The sequence below is a fragment of the Rattus norvegicus genome, chromosome 16, assembly GCF_036323735.1.
Source record: "Rattus norvegicus strain BN/NHsdMcwi chromosome 16, GRCr8, whole genome shotgun sequence".
NCBI classification, from domain to species: domain Eukaryota; kingdom Metazoa; phylum Chordata; class Mammalia; order Rodentia; family Muridae; genus Rattus; species Rattus norvegicus.
In genome coordinates, this window is record NC_086034.1 from 85,232,644 (window position 1) to 85,248,491 (window position 15,848).

The 15,848-nt window shown below is 48.7% G+C and overlaps 1 long non-coding RNA gene across 1 annotated transcript in view; it reads left to right on the top strand.

Annotated features, from left to right (window-relative positions):
- Positions 1–14,648, top strand: part of LOC102554173 (uncharacterized) — a 30,970-nt gene extending 16,322 nt beyond the window's left edge. The window contains exon 2 of the long non-coding RNA XR_010058502.1: positions 472–14,648. This is a non-coding gene — a long non-coding RNA (uncharacterized LOC102554173). The remainder of the gene's footprint in view (positions 1–471) is intronic.
- The last annotated feature ends 1,200 nt before the right edge of the window (positions 14,649–15,848 follow it).

Here is a 15,848-nt window from a genome sequence, read left to right on the forward strand (position 1 = left end):
CACAAACACACACACAGACACACACACACAAACACACACACAAACACACAGACACAAACACACATACACAAACACATACACAAACACACACACAAACACACACACAAACACACAGACACAAACACACACAAACACACACACACACACAGACACACACACACAAACACACAAACACACACACAAACACACACACAGACACACACACAGACACACACACACACACACACACACACACGCAGTGGTGCAGTGCAGCCAGGTACATCAAATGATTGACAGCTGAGTAGAAAGTGGTTTTCTCAGTCGAGGTCACCTGTCAGAGGAAGGCTCGCCTTCACCTGGGAGTCTTGAACATCCTAAGTGTCTGCCACCGCTAATATTGAGGCTGTGTGTATGGGTGAGTAGTCACTGCTGCGGTATTTAAAGAGCCTTGTTCTTTTCTTTTCTTTTATTTTATTTTCCTTTCTGGAATAGAGGACCAAGAGAACAGAGTTTTACAGACTGAAAACGAGAAGCAAACAGAACAGCGCCTCATTCTTCAGAGTAAACAGAGCAAAGGCCAGCCGGTGGCAGATGCAGCCTAGAGCTGGCTCTGTGCAGACAAAGCGCAGATTATGAAAACAAGACTCTATCCACTGAAACCATTGTCTTTAATTACCGACCCAGGAGCTCCGTTTAACGCTTCCGTCCTGCACAAATGTTTCGGGAGAATGATGCTCATAAGTGGGAGTCGGAAAACAAGATTGTTCCGTGGACTGGGTGGGGGTGGGGTGGGGTGAGGAAGCTGGGTACAGATTTGTACACCCTTCTCTTGGTCCGCTTGGACAGTTCTTCCTTTAGAGCCCTGCAGAGGCCCCTCCTCTTGGCCTCCCCCACATCAGTACTTGATCACTTCTTCCGTGGTTTTAAAAATCCACACAGTCATCTTACTGCCGCTGCTGCACAGGCCACCGACGTCAGCTTCTTCTCTTACGCTAACATTGGGGACAGGAAGTGGGCTCTGCCCAGGACTCAAGTTTGGAAGATCAAATAGCAACAGCAAACGTGGACTCTGTGGCCGGGTGCTCCGTCCGTCCCCCTCTCTTCCCACAGCCCGAGCATACGATGTGAATGACTAAATTGTGAATGACTGATGAACAGATGTGGAAATGGGCCCAAATGGTTGCATTTGGGTTTTAAAAGAGCTAGCCAAAGTCTGTCCTTGAGCCAACCAACTAGTGGAAGGAGAACAGGCCATCTGTGAGATGGCTCCTGAGAAACACTTGCAGCCGCATGCTAGCACTAGCCTTCCCCTGGGCTCATTGGTGCTTGAGAACCAAGAGGTCCTTCCTGGGGCTGCTGGACTACTCAAATCTAGCCCTGGTGAGCATGCGCACGGAATCCTCAGGTCTAACTCTATGTCTAACAAGCTGTGAGGTTCCGTTAAAGATGGAGTAAGGTCTTGCAGGGCTGCTGCTTGTCTTCCCTCGAGACCACCACTGGCCCTCGGAACCCTGGGGCGAGTCTCCTTTCACAGGTTCTAAACAGAACCCAGCACATATCTCAACAACCCAGTGGGGTGCTGAGACCGCGGGGCGCTGAGCTACCATAGAAGGTGCCAGGTTCCTGGAACTCTAACGATGAATTCTTGCTTTGGACCCCACCCGGGGTTTTTTTTTAAAGGTGATACAAGGCACTGAATAGTTTCTAAGAAACGGTAACGGCCCTGTCTGTGGGTAAATGTTAATGGAGAGTTGTTCATTTGATGTGGTGTTTGTAATACTAGTGACCATTTCTAAGAATAAGACGGACTTTGGATGCACTCTTCTGCCGTGGTGGTTAGCACTGCGATTGGATCTCCACCATAGTGGTCATGGTATGAGGTTGGGATCATAGACATCTGAGACATATTTGGTACAGAAATTTTTCCTGATAACTAGACGGTCATCTCTTTCTTTATTCTTTTGATACACATCTCTTTCTCTCTCTCTCTCTCTCTCTCTCTCTCTCTCTCTCTCTCTCTCTCTCATACACACACACACACACACACACACACACACACACACTGAGGTTTCCTCTCCCTCCTCACCTCTTCCCCTATTCACTCCCAAGGATCACAGATAATGACTACGAATGTATGTGGCTACATGTATGTGACATGATTTGTGTGTGGTACTTTGTGAGTATATACACCGCACACCCACTGATATCTCATTTCTTTAAACACATATTTCTTTTCATCTCAATAAAATATCTGTCTAAAAAGATGTGTTTAGGCTGCTGATCCCAGAGATTTCTCCCTGGGAAAACAGACAAACAAGAGCCTCTCCGGCCCACAGTGCCATTTAACTCCTGCATTCTCAAGCCCGACTCCTTAAACTGTGCATCATGAATCAAACACAAATGGAAACATGGCCCTTGCAAACAGGGGACAAAGCAAAAAGCTTTGAACAAGCAACACCCAGACGGTAATTCACGATTATCCAAGTCACAAGTCTGAGGTGATTCTCACAATCCCTACCCCTGTATCCACTTCACTGAAGCCTTGGATCTAAGGATCCTGCATGTGTGTCTTGTGTAGTAAATGACATCACACCATACAAGGCCAGCAAATGCTCCTGAAATACCTCAGTTCAGATGCAGTTCTACCCCATGCTGTGAGTTATATGCTTTGACTGTGTTTTCTGTTTTTAAACAAACATAACGTTTTAATTATGGGAAGTGAATGCTTTTTATATCTTCCTGCTGTCATGTAAGTATTGGGTTGGTAGACCTTTGGATTGGATTGGATTAGAATATTTGATTTTTTTTAAACATAATTTCTGTTTATGTTGTTGACTTGAGTTTCATGAAGAAATTTGCTCAGTGAATTTTGGCGTGAGATTAGGGCAGATTTTCTAGTAATTGTTAGGTGGTCCTAACGTACCTCTCCCTTATCATGTTACACATTTATGAGAAATAGTGTTGGGAGCATTGTTGTTTGCAAACAGGAAGTATCCATGAACTCAGAAAAGCTTCTAAATGCTTTATGTGTCTGGGCGTAGTGACCACAACTTTAATCCCAGCACTTGGGAGATTGAGGCAACAAGATCTCTATGAATTTGAGGCCAGCCTGGTCTACATAGCAAGTTCCAAGCCAGATGGACCTACACAGTGAGACCCTGTCAAATATTCAGCCAACTTTTAATTCTTTATGTGAAAACAAACAGGCAAATCCGTCTCGTTATTACGAAAATGTGCTTTCTCACCTTTAATAAACGGTAAGAGGTAACAAAGACTTGCGTTGGAACAGATCCCACTATGACTTCTTGTTAGTGTTTGATTTTCACACCCACCTTTATACAACTCTGTATCTGAGGTCACACTGACGTTTACCAGATGAAAAGAGGTTGCAGTCGGGGTGTCATATGTCATGGTGCAGACGGCAACACCTCCTGTATGTGCATGTAGCGTGTGGCATGTAGTGTAGATCATGAAACCATAAAAGAGACCATGAGAAGGGGACAGGAGGTCTCACACAGGGGGGGAGTGACATGGATGTAGGAGAGATGTTGCCAGGAGGAAGATGGGGCCAGGAGAGGGAACAGAAGGGAGATCATCCACAAAGATAAAGTGTGCATGGAAATCCCACAAGGCAAGCACCACTGTGTGTGGTGACTTAAAGGGCCCGGTTTCTAAAACAAGGCAAGAGCCATAGCTCATCTGTGCCCTGTCTGTAACTCAGGCTGAACTTAGCAACACAGTCCTGGGACAAGGAGCCTGGGGAGAGTCATGGCCATCCCCTCTCCCCTCCCACCAAGCTTTCTTCACTCTCTCTGCTGGCCTGGAGCCCTTTTCCATTAATCAGTCCAGTCCTCATCTGTTCCCGGGACCTGGAGTGGCCCAGAGGAATTCCAAGAATTCCTTTAAAGAGAGAACACGAGATTTCCTGGTAACTCACAGGGGCCCTGCATACTCAGCCAGGATTGAGTTAGGAGCTGTGTGTGCACAGGATTCAAAGGGCATTCTTGAGCCTTACCCAGGAGTTATAACTTAGCTTTTCCAGTGGTTGTGTATTAAGTGGCATATGACTTCTTAAGAAAAGGTTGGGCCTTCAAAGTAAAGTTAATTTTCTCTAGTAAAAACAAAATGTCAATGTTTCTAAGTATTCGAAGCTATCCACTCTGCCTTTATCTTCCTTCAGTCTCTCCCATGCTCCTGTCAACTAGGTTGCAGGATAACCTAACAGCAGAGCGGGGGTTTCTCTGTGTCCATCTCCCAGGAGGCCTCATCCAAGAGGCCCCTAGGAGAGGAGAAGCTGGACTGGGTTCCTGTGTGGCCCGCTTTGGTGTCTACATGCCTTCGACCACATCCATAGGGAGAGAGAAGTCCTCTCTCTAGCCCTTGGCCCTGCCCCTGACTGACAGCTTGTAATTAAAAGTGTTCAGAAGCTTGGAGCCCTCCACAGGACAAGGGTAGACCTGACATTTGAATGTGCCTGGAATATGTGGGCTGTGAGCTGTGTGCCTCACGCTCCCTCTGCCCTCTGGCCTGAGTGCCTACTCTGGTAGGCCTTGCCATGAAGGTGAAGTAATTTGTTGTGGTCCGGGTGGTAGGAGGGGTGGTAACCTGACTTCCGGTAGGTGGCTGTGCCCTGCTGCACCCCCTCATTCTGTCGTAGGCCCTTGCTTTGTTCCACTCCTGTGCAGGTCATAGCATTACAGCTTCTTCCTGGGTCCCTCACTCCCATCTGTTGCTCCCCCTGGATGTTTGGAGGTCTACCAGACCTTTACACTACAATTGCTGGATAGTGTAATCCCTAAAAGACTCAGGTATTCCTCCCCTCCCCCGCATCAGCTCGTGCCTTCTTGTCTTTGTGTGGCTTCTCATTGTTCATTACATTCAAGGCAACAATGCAAAACTTCTTACTTCCAGAGATCCCTGGTGAATGTCCTCTGCTCTAGAAAGTACAGCCACAACCGTATTACTATTTTCAGAAACTGTGCTGCGGATTGACTGATTTGTCTTCTCAAAGTTCATGTGCTGAATTGAAGCCTCCCTCCCCCAACCCCCAGTACTGTATTTAGGAGACAGGATCTTCTGGGTTAAAGAGCCTTGCCCAGAAGCTAATTCAATAAGATGGGGGCCCTTACTGAAAGAGGGAAGCTTTTACAGGAGCAGATATACAGAGGGAAGACAAAAAGGAAGGGAAGCAGCCAGTGATGGATCCTCAGCGCTCAGAAGGAGACCGAACTCCTGACACCCCAAGCTTAGATCTCCGCAGATCCTTGAGCTGTAATAGAACCCAGTCTGCAGTAGCTCTTCCGGTGGTTTCTGAAGTTATTCCGAAGAGCGCAATAAACAGGGCAATAAATAGCAAAGTACCCCTGTGCTATCTGCCCTTAAAAGCAGAATGCTTTGACTAGCATCTGAGTTAGCCCCCCACACACACACACACTTCATGGGATCTATAGATTGGAGCTGGGGACTGACCCTGCCCAGGATGAGCACCACTACTGAGACACCAGGGTCTCTCGCGCTTGCTCTCATTGGTGTGTTACTCTCTTCCTGTCCAGCTCCTTGAAATACCAACCATCTGGATCCCAGCCCTGCGTGTCCCCACTGTGAATTGTCCTTGTGTCTCAAATGTCAGCAGCATCGTCACCACAACGTAAGCTCTCCAAGTCTCTCCGGTCTCCAAAAGCACAAAGGGTGCCGAAGGGAGAAGGTGATCTCTTGAGGCAAGCCAGGGCCTCAGATCGGAAACGCACATACGGCTGTTACTTCTGGCAGCCAGAGGAGTGCAATCTGAACAAAGCCAGCCTGGTGCTGTGTGCAGTCCTTTCATGAATAGATCTCTGTTCCCAGTGCACAGCCGAGTGTGGCTTAAGCGCCAGCCTGGCTCCCTGTGCTGTGGGTCAGGGGTGGTGGCAGCAGATTAGTGGGGGCTGGTTCCCAAGGACTGTGTGAGAACGGGACATTTTAGCTCCCCCCCCCCCCGCACGCCTTCATCCCTCAGTAGGTAGCTAAGGGTTTTTCCATTTGGCAGACCGTGTTGGTAAGTATCTGTAGACACTATACTGTAGCAATGTACTGTAGCAATCTTAACTTGGTAACAGAGGTAGGATCCTGTAGACAATGTAGCAATGGCTTCCCCTTCTGATCCTCCAGTGGTCTTTAGGAGTGGGTTTTCCTGAGCTACCGTCTCTTTTAGCTGATATGCACTGTTTTTCCTGAGGATCCACCTGTTGTGTGTACAGATCACCATACTAATTTATTAGGGAAACCACAATAGGTGTTTAATGTTTTTAAATGATCAAAGAAAGCCACCCCGCCCCGCACCCCTTCCCCTGTTGTTCTGGAAAGTAAAAGGTCTCGCCAAGTCTGATCTTCAGGCCAGCGATTGTTCAAAACCCTTCCACCGCTCTTGTGTATCTGTGGGATTCTGTCGGGAGAGATGAGTAAACATCCGTAGGCCTGCACGGTGAACAGCGTGGTCATGTGACTCCCTATTTAGAAGTGTTCCAGCATAAGAACGTGGAGCCCCCTCCCCCACCCCACTTTTTCCTGCCAACGGCCTGGCTTTACTGTGCATACCCCTCACTTACACTATTGTACTTTCCCAATAGTTTCAGGTGAGAAACTGAAGCTGCCCCAGACCTCAGTGGGCAGAGGGAGAGAGAGCTGCACGGACTGGGACTACCTGATGGAGGGCGGTGAATGCTACAGGAGGCATCACCCCTAGCCTAAGGGCCACCTCTTTACCCACCAATGCTCCTTTTCACGTTGCTCAACCTGGATCCTCAGGATTTAAGACCAGACGGGATTCACAGCCTCCTGGCCAGTTGATAGTTTTTACAAGAGACAGACTTCCAGTTGAGGGGACACATGGACTTGTCCAAGGCCACACTGACGCTGTGGACTTGGGTGTTACCAGCAGAAGCCAAATGCCAGCAGCATTTATAGTAGGCAGCAGTGCTGTACCTGTCGGTTAGAATAGTATTGCCGTGTGAAAGACATTTTCTGTCCTTATCATTCGACCCCTGAGAGCCTAGGTCAGAGCCTGGAGCCCAGGGGTTGAGTGAGTGTCCTTAAAGCACCCGGGGAAAAACGTCTTTTGTCTTCAGGATCACTTTAAAGTGATTTAATACTCACTTGAGCAGACAAATACCCTCAGCCCTTGAACTGTGTGGTGGCCGCGGTGGGGATGGTGTTTGCTTTCCTTCAGGTGCCTCCATCTAAAGACTGCAAAGGGTTGCGGCGAGGAATATTAGAACCAACGGGGAGATGGAGCTCCAGAATCCTCATGAGTCTTCTCTCCGGGATGCAGGCCTTGGCATCGTCCGAGGGGAGCCATGGTGAGATGGTATGAATCCGGGGCCTGTTAACGAAATCTTCACTCAACAGCTCTTGGGGATGATACTTCGGGCCACTAGGTCCCCCAGTACAGGCATAATCCAGTCACAGATCCGAAGAGATCAATCGAGCTTCGCAAAGCTTGTTCAGCTGTCCTGCCTCTGGGAGAAGGCATGAGATCCCACCACCCATAGTGGGTGTGGTCGTCTGCAGAGCCAGTGCCACACGACTGTGGTCTGGGGAGAGTTTGAAAAAGGCAAATGGATGGAACTGGAAAATATCATCCTGAGTGAGGTAACCCAATCATAAACACACATGGTATGCACTCATTGATAAGTGGATATTAGCCCAAATGCTCAAATTACCCTAAATGCACAGAACACATGAAACTCAAGAAGGATGACCAAAATGTGAATGCTTCACTCCTTCTTTAAAAGGGGAACAAGAATAACCTTGGGAGGGAATAGGGAGGCAAAGTTTAGAACAGAGACTGAAGGAACACCCCTTCAGAGCCTGCCCCACATGTAGCCCATACATATACAGCCACCCAATTAGACAAGATGGATGAAGCAAAGAAGTGCAGGCTGACAGGAACCAGATATAGGTCTCTTCTGCGAGACACAGCCAGAATACAGCAAATACAGAGGCGAATGCCAGCAGCAAACCACTGAACTGAGAATGGGACCCCCGTTGAAGGAATCAGAGAAAGGACTGAAAGAGCTTGAAGGGGCTTGAGACCCCATATGAACAACAATGCCAAGCAACCAGAGCTTCTAGGGACTAAGCCACTACCCAAAGACTACACATGGACTGACCCTGGGCTCCAACCGCATAGGTAGCAATGAATAGCCTAGTAAGAGCACCAGTGGAAGGGGAAGCCCTTGGTCCTGCCAAGACTGAACCCTCAGTGAATGTGATTGTTGTGGGGAGGGTGGTAATGGGGGGAGGGTGGGAAGGGGAACACCCATATAGAAGAGGAGGAGGAGGGGCTAGGGAGATGTTGGCCTGGAAAAGGGGAAAGGGAATAACAATTGAAATGTAAATAAGAAATACCCAATTTAATAAAGATGGAGGGAAAAAAAAGAAACACTTTAAAATTCAAAAATAAAAAAAAGAAGAAAAGAAAGAAAAAAGAAAAAGAAAGAAAACCTGGGTCATTAAAAATAACCAAACAGTAAAACCCAAGTCCAGAGCATGCAGCTTAGCTCACTTGCACAGCACAGGGGCATCATTAGTCTCTCAGCTTAGGGAGGAGACCCTGAGATAACACCACGCAGTGTGACACCGGGGCCTTGAGTGTCTGGGGTCCTTAGAGCCACACCCAGCAATAAGCAGGGTTTGAAGGTGACACAGACAGACCTCGAAGATGTCCTATACTGTGCTCAGAGTAGCAAGAGGTCCCTGTCCCTGTTCACTCTGTCTTCCTTTCAGTGTTAAAGAATTTGAGGAATCCTCTGCGTGGAGATTGTGAGCTGCCCTCCCTCCGCTCTGCCTCCTGCGTTGATTAAAATAACCCATTTATGGTTTTGAAATTCCGATTTCATCTACACAAACACGGCTCTGTGGTCTACCGAAAGTGTTCTAAGGACAAAGCTGCCACTTTTCAGCTATACATAGGCACTCATTGTTTTGTTTGTTTTTCCAAGCTAGCGGAAACTGTTTCCCAGATGATGTGGGAGCCCTGTCCTGAGGAATGGAGCAGACCTCTCCAGCAGACCTCATGCCCTGGCTCCTGTGGACCCTGCTGTAGCCCGCCGGGCCGCATCTCAAACTCTCCACCTCGGTCTCCCACCTAGTCCTCTGCCTGGGCCTGCTAATCTCTCCCAAAGTGTTCGCTGATAATTTAAAGTGTGAGAACTCCCAGGAGGACTGCATTTCCAAAGGGGCCTCTGAGATAGAAAATGCTCCCATGAAAGGAGATGGAGGAGAGAGGGGAGGCTGTTATTTTTTATCCTGCTCACAAGCTGAGTTTCAGGCCATTTCATTCCCATCCAGTTATGGCCCCCACCCACCCACAAAACCCGCCCGCCATGGACACTGTGGCTCCTTCCATCCTGAAGGTTCTCGGTACTATTCCTTCCCTGGGGCGTACAGAATCCATCACGGTCATTCCAGCCTGAAATCTGGTTTATCCACTTGTGTCTCAGCTACAAAAGACCTGATTTCATCTAAAACAGAATCTTGGAGCCGGGCTGACGCCACCCTGATAAACACGAGCGTGGGAAAGACAACCGTGGGCTCTGTGACTGCCCATGAGGGTAGGCTTCGCTTTCAGAAACAGAAGCCCACTTCTTAGGCTTTGAGCTTAAAATACTATTACAACATCCGTCACGTGTTCGCTCAGATATTTGGCCACGCTTTGGGAGGATCCTCCTGCACACCCGGCTTTCCTCCCAGCGGGTTTACTCTGCCGGAATCTGCGTCAGTGGCACCTTTGCAACAGATCACTCTACGTGCATATGTGTGTGCTATGTCAATGTTGTGAGGACAATAGCGCCCAGTGATTGTTCAAAAGTTCCTGGGACAATTTCTCAAGTCATCTGACACAGCACATTGCACATGCACCTAGGAATAGAGACACAGCAGCTCCAGTCAGGGAGGTTTCTCTTCCCTGTGTCATCTTACTTCAGTATTTATGACATCTCAGTCAGGGTGTCAGCACACCACGTAGGGAGCAAGCTCTTTACGGGATCCTCTTGCTTTCAGGGTGGTGATGTCCGGCTTGGACTTGGCCAACACCACAGGCAACCCACGTGATGACCGTGTTCTCTCGAAGGAAGCTTTGCCCCATGTTTGAGCTAAAGAAGATAGACCTAAAAGGCCCTCGAGTAGGACTACGGACTACCCCAAGCGAGGGACACACAGCAGCTAATGTCCGACAGTCCCTGCTAATTCTTGGTATTCATCCCTATCCCTAGGGGAGAGTCTGTTTGATAGGAAGCAGAAGTGGTATCAAGTCCTCTTGAACTTGAAGAACTTTGGTGAATGATTGATGGTTACTAGGCTTTCTTTCATGGTCATCCTCAGCAGCAGCAGCTGCAACCGCATTTCCATCATCACCACCTGTGTTATTATCACGTCATCATCATCCTTGTCATCATTATCATTATGATCCTCACCACCACCCTCACCATCCTCACCACCACCCTCACCATCCTCACCACCACCACCATCACCATCATCCTTACTACCACCATCACCATCACTATCACCATCATCATCTTCTTCACCACCACCATACTCACCACCACCACCATCCTTACCACCACCCTTACCATCCTCACCACCACCACCATCACCATCATCCTTACTACCACCATCACCACCACTATCACCATCATCATCTTCTTCACCACCACCACCATACTCACCACCACCAACACCACCATCACCACCACTATCACCATCATCATCTTCTTCACCACCACCATCCTCACCACCACCATCACCACCATCACCACCACCATCTATCTCTCCTGCTAGGGATTAAACTGTCTTGATATTTTCTTTTTATTAATTACCATCGGATTGGTTTTGAATCAGGGTCTTGTAGAGCCTGACACTTGTCTTGTAGAGCAGCCTCTAACTCTTGACCTGCTTCTGACTCTCCAGTGTCCACCAAGTGTCCACCAAATGGTGACATTTCTTCTCTTCCCATTTTTATTTCTTCTGTCTTTTCCACCTGAAGAATACATTGTGCTGCAGGCTGGGGCACTTCTGTTTCCCAGAAGCAAGAAGGAGGCACCTGTTTGGTGCCGTGTTTTACTGTTGGTGAAAGGAGGGCAGGGGTGCCTATGGCAGTTTAGGGGGTTACACCCCAAGTTGCCTGCCCACATTCACAAGCCTTTTGGGACCCCAACTCCCCCATTTCTGGACCATTGTCTTCTAAGCCAACTTTGAGGAACGTGTTCATTTCCCAGTGGATATTGGGCTTCCAATTTAAAACCAATTTTAATGAGCAGCTAACCACACACAGAAGCAAATGGCATAAAAGACACGCCATTACCCACTGTTGGCAATAACCAGCTCTCTTCTCTGCCTGTCCCACTTGGTGTGTTATCTCCTACTCAGGGTTAAAGTAGGTAAGTGAAGTGCCTGGGAGAACAGGCCAGTCTTGATGTGTGTGTGTGTGTGTGTGTGTGTGTGTGTGTGTGTGTGTGAGAGAGAGAGAGAGAGAGAGAGAGAGAGAGAGAGAGAGAGAGAGCTCTGTAGAAGGGCTTGTTTTCTAACCAGTAAGACTTCAAGTAGCTCCTCGAAGCAGTACCATCTGCAGTATGTCCCCCAATTCCCACTCTTTGTCTCGCTTTTAAGCTGAATGACTTCATGTGTGTATTGGCAAGATGTCAGATGTCTTTATGCACACAGAAAAAATGTAGCCCACTCTCTGGAAGTCATAATCTCCAGATGGCTATCACTGTGGGATAAATGGTGCCTGTTCAGCAGTGGTTGGTAGTCACAACTGGTCACTCTGGGGTCACCTGAGGCAAGTCACCAGCCAATTATATGAGGTTATAATTTACCCTCCTTTCCTCCTCTTTTCTTTTGTTTGGAGACTAGGTTTCCCTACCTATCTCAGGGTGGCCTTGAACTTAGGATCCTCGGCCTCCATATCGCACATGCTGGGATCACAGGTTGGTTCCTGAAGCCCAGTTCGTTCACTGACTTATTAAGCCCATATTGAACAGTGACCCTATCAGGCACTGTGGAGGGCACAAGGCCAGTGGGGTCCCTCTTTCCCAGTCTGTGAAGAATGAGTCAGGTCACGTGATGGCGTGTGATGGTTCCTTTCACACGTTGGCACGCTGCAATTGCAATGACCCAAGCTGGGAGCTCACCTGAGGGGTTGCCTCGAGTGCTCTCACTGAGGTGGGAAGACCCCTGTCTTAGCTGCTTCTCTAATGCTATGATAAAACACCTTGGCTAAGGCAATTTACAGAAAACGGTTTATTTGGGCTTACAGTTCCAGAGGAATGAGAGTCCATCACCATGAAGGCGAGGGAAACCTGGAAGCAGGCAGGGAAGCAGGTGGGCAGACATGGCAGTAGGACGGTCCACGAGCAGATTGATCACACCTGGAACCACGGACAGCAAACACCAAAGTATCAACTGAGAATAGCGTGAGGGTTTTAAAACCCCAAAGCCAGCTCCTAGGGACAGGCTTCTTCAGCAAGGCCACAAGTCATGAGCGTAGAATCATTTGTATTATCTTGAAGAACAGCTACTTTTCTTTAACCACCAAGCCATTTCTCCAGTCCCTTAAAAAAACCACGTCTTTAAGACTTCAAATGCTAGTGTTCCAAGGCCCTGACTGGTGTCTGAGGCAATGGTTTTTTTTTGTTTTTTTTTTTTTTTTTTTAAATCTTATCAACCAGAGATTTTGAGGTAGGAAGTTCCAATCTCAGTATTCTGTTACCGAGGATGAGGAGACCGGGTATAGCATTCAAGCTCGCCGTGCTGTGCTGCACTGAGAGAGACAGAGAAAGCATGACCTGGTGTCTTTGGGGTCAGCCCTCCACTAGATACCTGAAGACAGAACCTGCAGAATTCAGTCAAGATGAGGTGGAGAGCAACTGAGGCAGGCAGTGGAGGAAACACAAGGTCTCTAATGAGCCTGTGCTGACAGCAAACTCCCAGCTGAGGCGTGGAGGGCAGTCCTCTCAGACTGCTGGAAGCCAAACTCCCCGCTAGGTCCCAGGCACCCAGCCAACCTCTTCCGGCTATGTTTCCTCATCTGTGAAATGGGGTGTGTGGCCTGCCGCGCTTCCCGGTGCGCGAGGCTCTGGCATGAATGCCTGGCAGGCTGCCAGCAGCGTGCATTTGCTGTTATTTTTATACAAGCGAATTTGATAACAAGCTAATTACCGAGAGTCAGCTTCCTGTGAAATCTTACTTGTCAAGTTCTGCCCTTGATTCCGTTTATTCATTTACTCAGGATAAAATACACATTCTAACTAGCTGTTTCTCCTTCAGGTGTTCATGAATATTCATCAAGAGCCTGCCACCTAAGGACAGGGGCTGGTGCCACCTGCAGAGCAGCCTCCCTGCCTGACTCTGTGGTGTAGTGTGTGTGTGTGTGTGTGTGTGTGTGTGGTGTGTATGTATGTATGTATGTGTGTGTATGCATGTGTACATATGTGTGTGGTAAATAATGTGTACACATGCACATGTATATGTGTGTGCATGTATGTGTGTGTGCAGATGTATGTGTATGTATTATGTATATGTATGTGTGGTGTGCATGTATACGTGTATGGACTGCCTAGTGTGCATGTGTGGTGTATACTGTGTGTGTGTGGTGGATGTTGTGCATGCAGTGTGCGTGGCACATTTTGTGTATGTAGTGTGTGTGTATGTGGTATATGTGTGAATATGGTGTATATGTGGTGTGTGTGTACATGTATGTGTGTGTATGGTGTATATGTGGTATATGATGTGTGTGTATATGTATGTGTGTGTGGTATACGGTGTGTGTGAACATGTATGTGTGTGTATGGTGTATATGTGGTATATGGTGTGTGTGAACATGTATGTGTGTGTATGGTGTGTGTGTATGGTATATGGTGTGTGTGAACATGTATGTGTGTGTATGGTGTGTGTGTGTTGGTATATGGTGTGTGTGAACATGTGTGTATGTGGCATGTTGTGTTATCTTGAACATCATTCTCACCAACCAAGGAGGGAAGAGTAGCTGGGTAACAGTGAGGAGAAATCTACAGTGAAGCTGAAGGGCACAGGGCTCACTTGCTGTGCTGCTGTGGGTTCTGTTCTGCTGGCTGCGCTGGGTTCAGTAGCCGACACTCACAGACTGGCCTCTTTCTCTGGAGAGCAGGGAAGGACAGGTCCTGCTTGTGGCTTCCATGTGGGAAGGATGCTACAGTCCACCAGCATGGCTCCCATGGTGTTCTCTTCCCAGGGCCCATAGGACGTGCTGACGTAAGTGTTGTCTTTATACTAAATCCCCTATTTTCTTAAAACTGTGCAGTTTCCATTCACATCCCAAGAGGACTGCTGCCTCCTCTTCGGGTTCTAACGAGGGTTTCTGTGGCAGCTGCCAGGCACCCCGCCCCATTTCTCCTGTGACAAGAAGTACGTGTCTTTGCATCAGGTTGCATCAGATGATGTCAAAAGGCTGGAGGAAAACAAAGGGCTTACCCAGGGGAGTGAGGCCGTAGAGACCTCTGAGGAGACCCAGGGAGCCCAGGCTGAGTTTCTAGCAGGCACTGCCTCCCACATTGTAGGCAGTGGCCGCTTATTTCCCCGTCTAACAATGCTTTGGATGTGCCTCAGTAAGCAGAGGTCCTGTGTAGCATGCACGGATCCCGTTTCCATCCCCAGCACTGAGATGTCACTCTAAAGTCAGCACAAGGGAGGTGGAGGCAGGGGGGGTTAGAAGGTCAAGCCTGTCCTCTGCTGTGTAGCACCTCCTAAACTAGCCTGGGCTTCATGGAATCTATCTCAAAATAAACCAACAAAACAAGCAAGCAAGCAAACCAACCTGGACCAGCTGTGGTAGAGATGGGCAGAGCCAGCTGAGAGCCTCTTTGGAGGGGCGGCTGCAGCTTGGCAGGCTTCGGAAGGTTCAAGATCCTGGCCTCGCCCGCACTGGGTCCAGGTCATGGCTCTCTGTTGCCTCTGCCCACTACTTACAACTCTTGCCTTTTCTCTGTATTCCGCAGCCCCGGGTACATCCTGATCCTCCATCTCTGGGTGTCTGTGGGTGTTTTTCTCTTGCTTAAATGACAGCTCCTGTTCATTGACCAGGCAGAGTCCTGGGGTCCTTCAGAGCTATTTTCCTTGGAGAACATTTCTCTCTCTCTCTCTCTCTCTCTCTCTCTCTCTCTCTCTCTCTGGTGAAGCATGGGACCTGGGGATGTCATCAGACCATCACGCTGAGTGGTTTTCCCTTTGTCGTCATATACTTTGATCACGTGCGGATGTTATCACCATGCTTTTCAACTCCTGGGGCACGGTTACCCCCTCTCAGCCTCAGTAACTACCTGCGGAGGTGGGGTGGCGAAGGGTGCAGAAAAAGTTTACTCCTCTAGAAAACACCAGGCTTCTGACGTGCTGGCTAGGATCAGGACTTCTAGAAGCATCCAGGCCCAAAGGGAAGGCTCTGTAGACAAATAAGGCCTTCCTTCAGACAGAGCCACGACTAGGCAAGATGGAGTTGATCACAGAGCTCTGTGCTAGAAGGCAGTCGATGACACCGACAGAAGAAGCAGGTAGATTGTGAGGGCCCACTGAACTGGGACCAGAGCTCAGAGCAGGGAGGTAAAGCATCATTCCCAGAGTAGCCAGGGAGGACTGAGTGTGAGGAGGGAGGCCTTGCAGAGGTCCTTGGGTAGAGAGGGAGGCTCTGGTTTGCCATGCTCCCTCCATCCCCTTTTTTTCTTTTGGCTTTTTGAGACAGGGTTTCTCTGTGTAGCCCTGGCTGTCCTGGAACCTACTTTGTAGATCAGGCTCTCCTCAAACTCAGAGGTCTACCTGCCTCTGCCTCTGCCTCTGCCTCTGCCTCTGCCTCTGCCTCTGCCTCT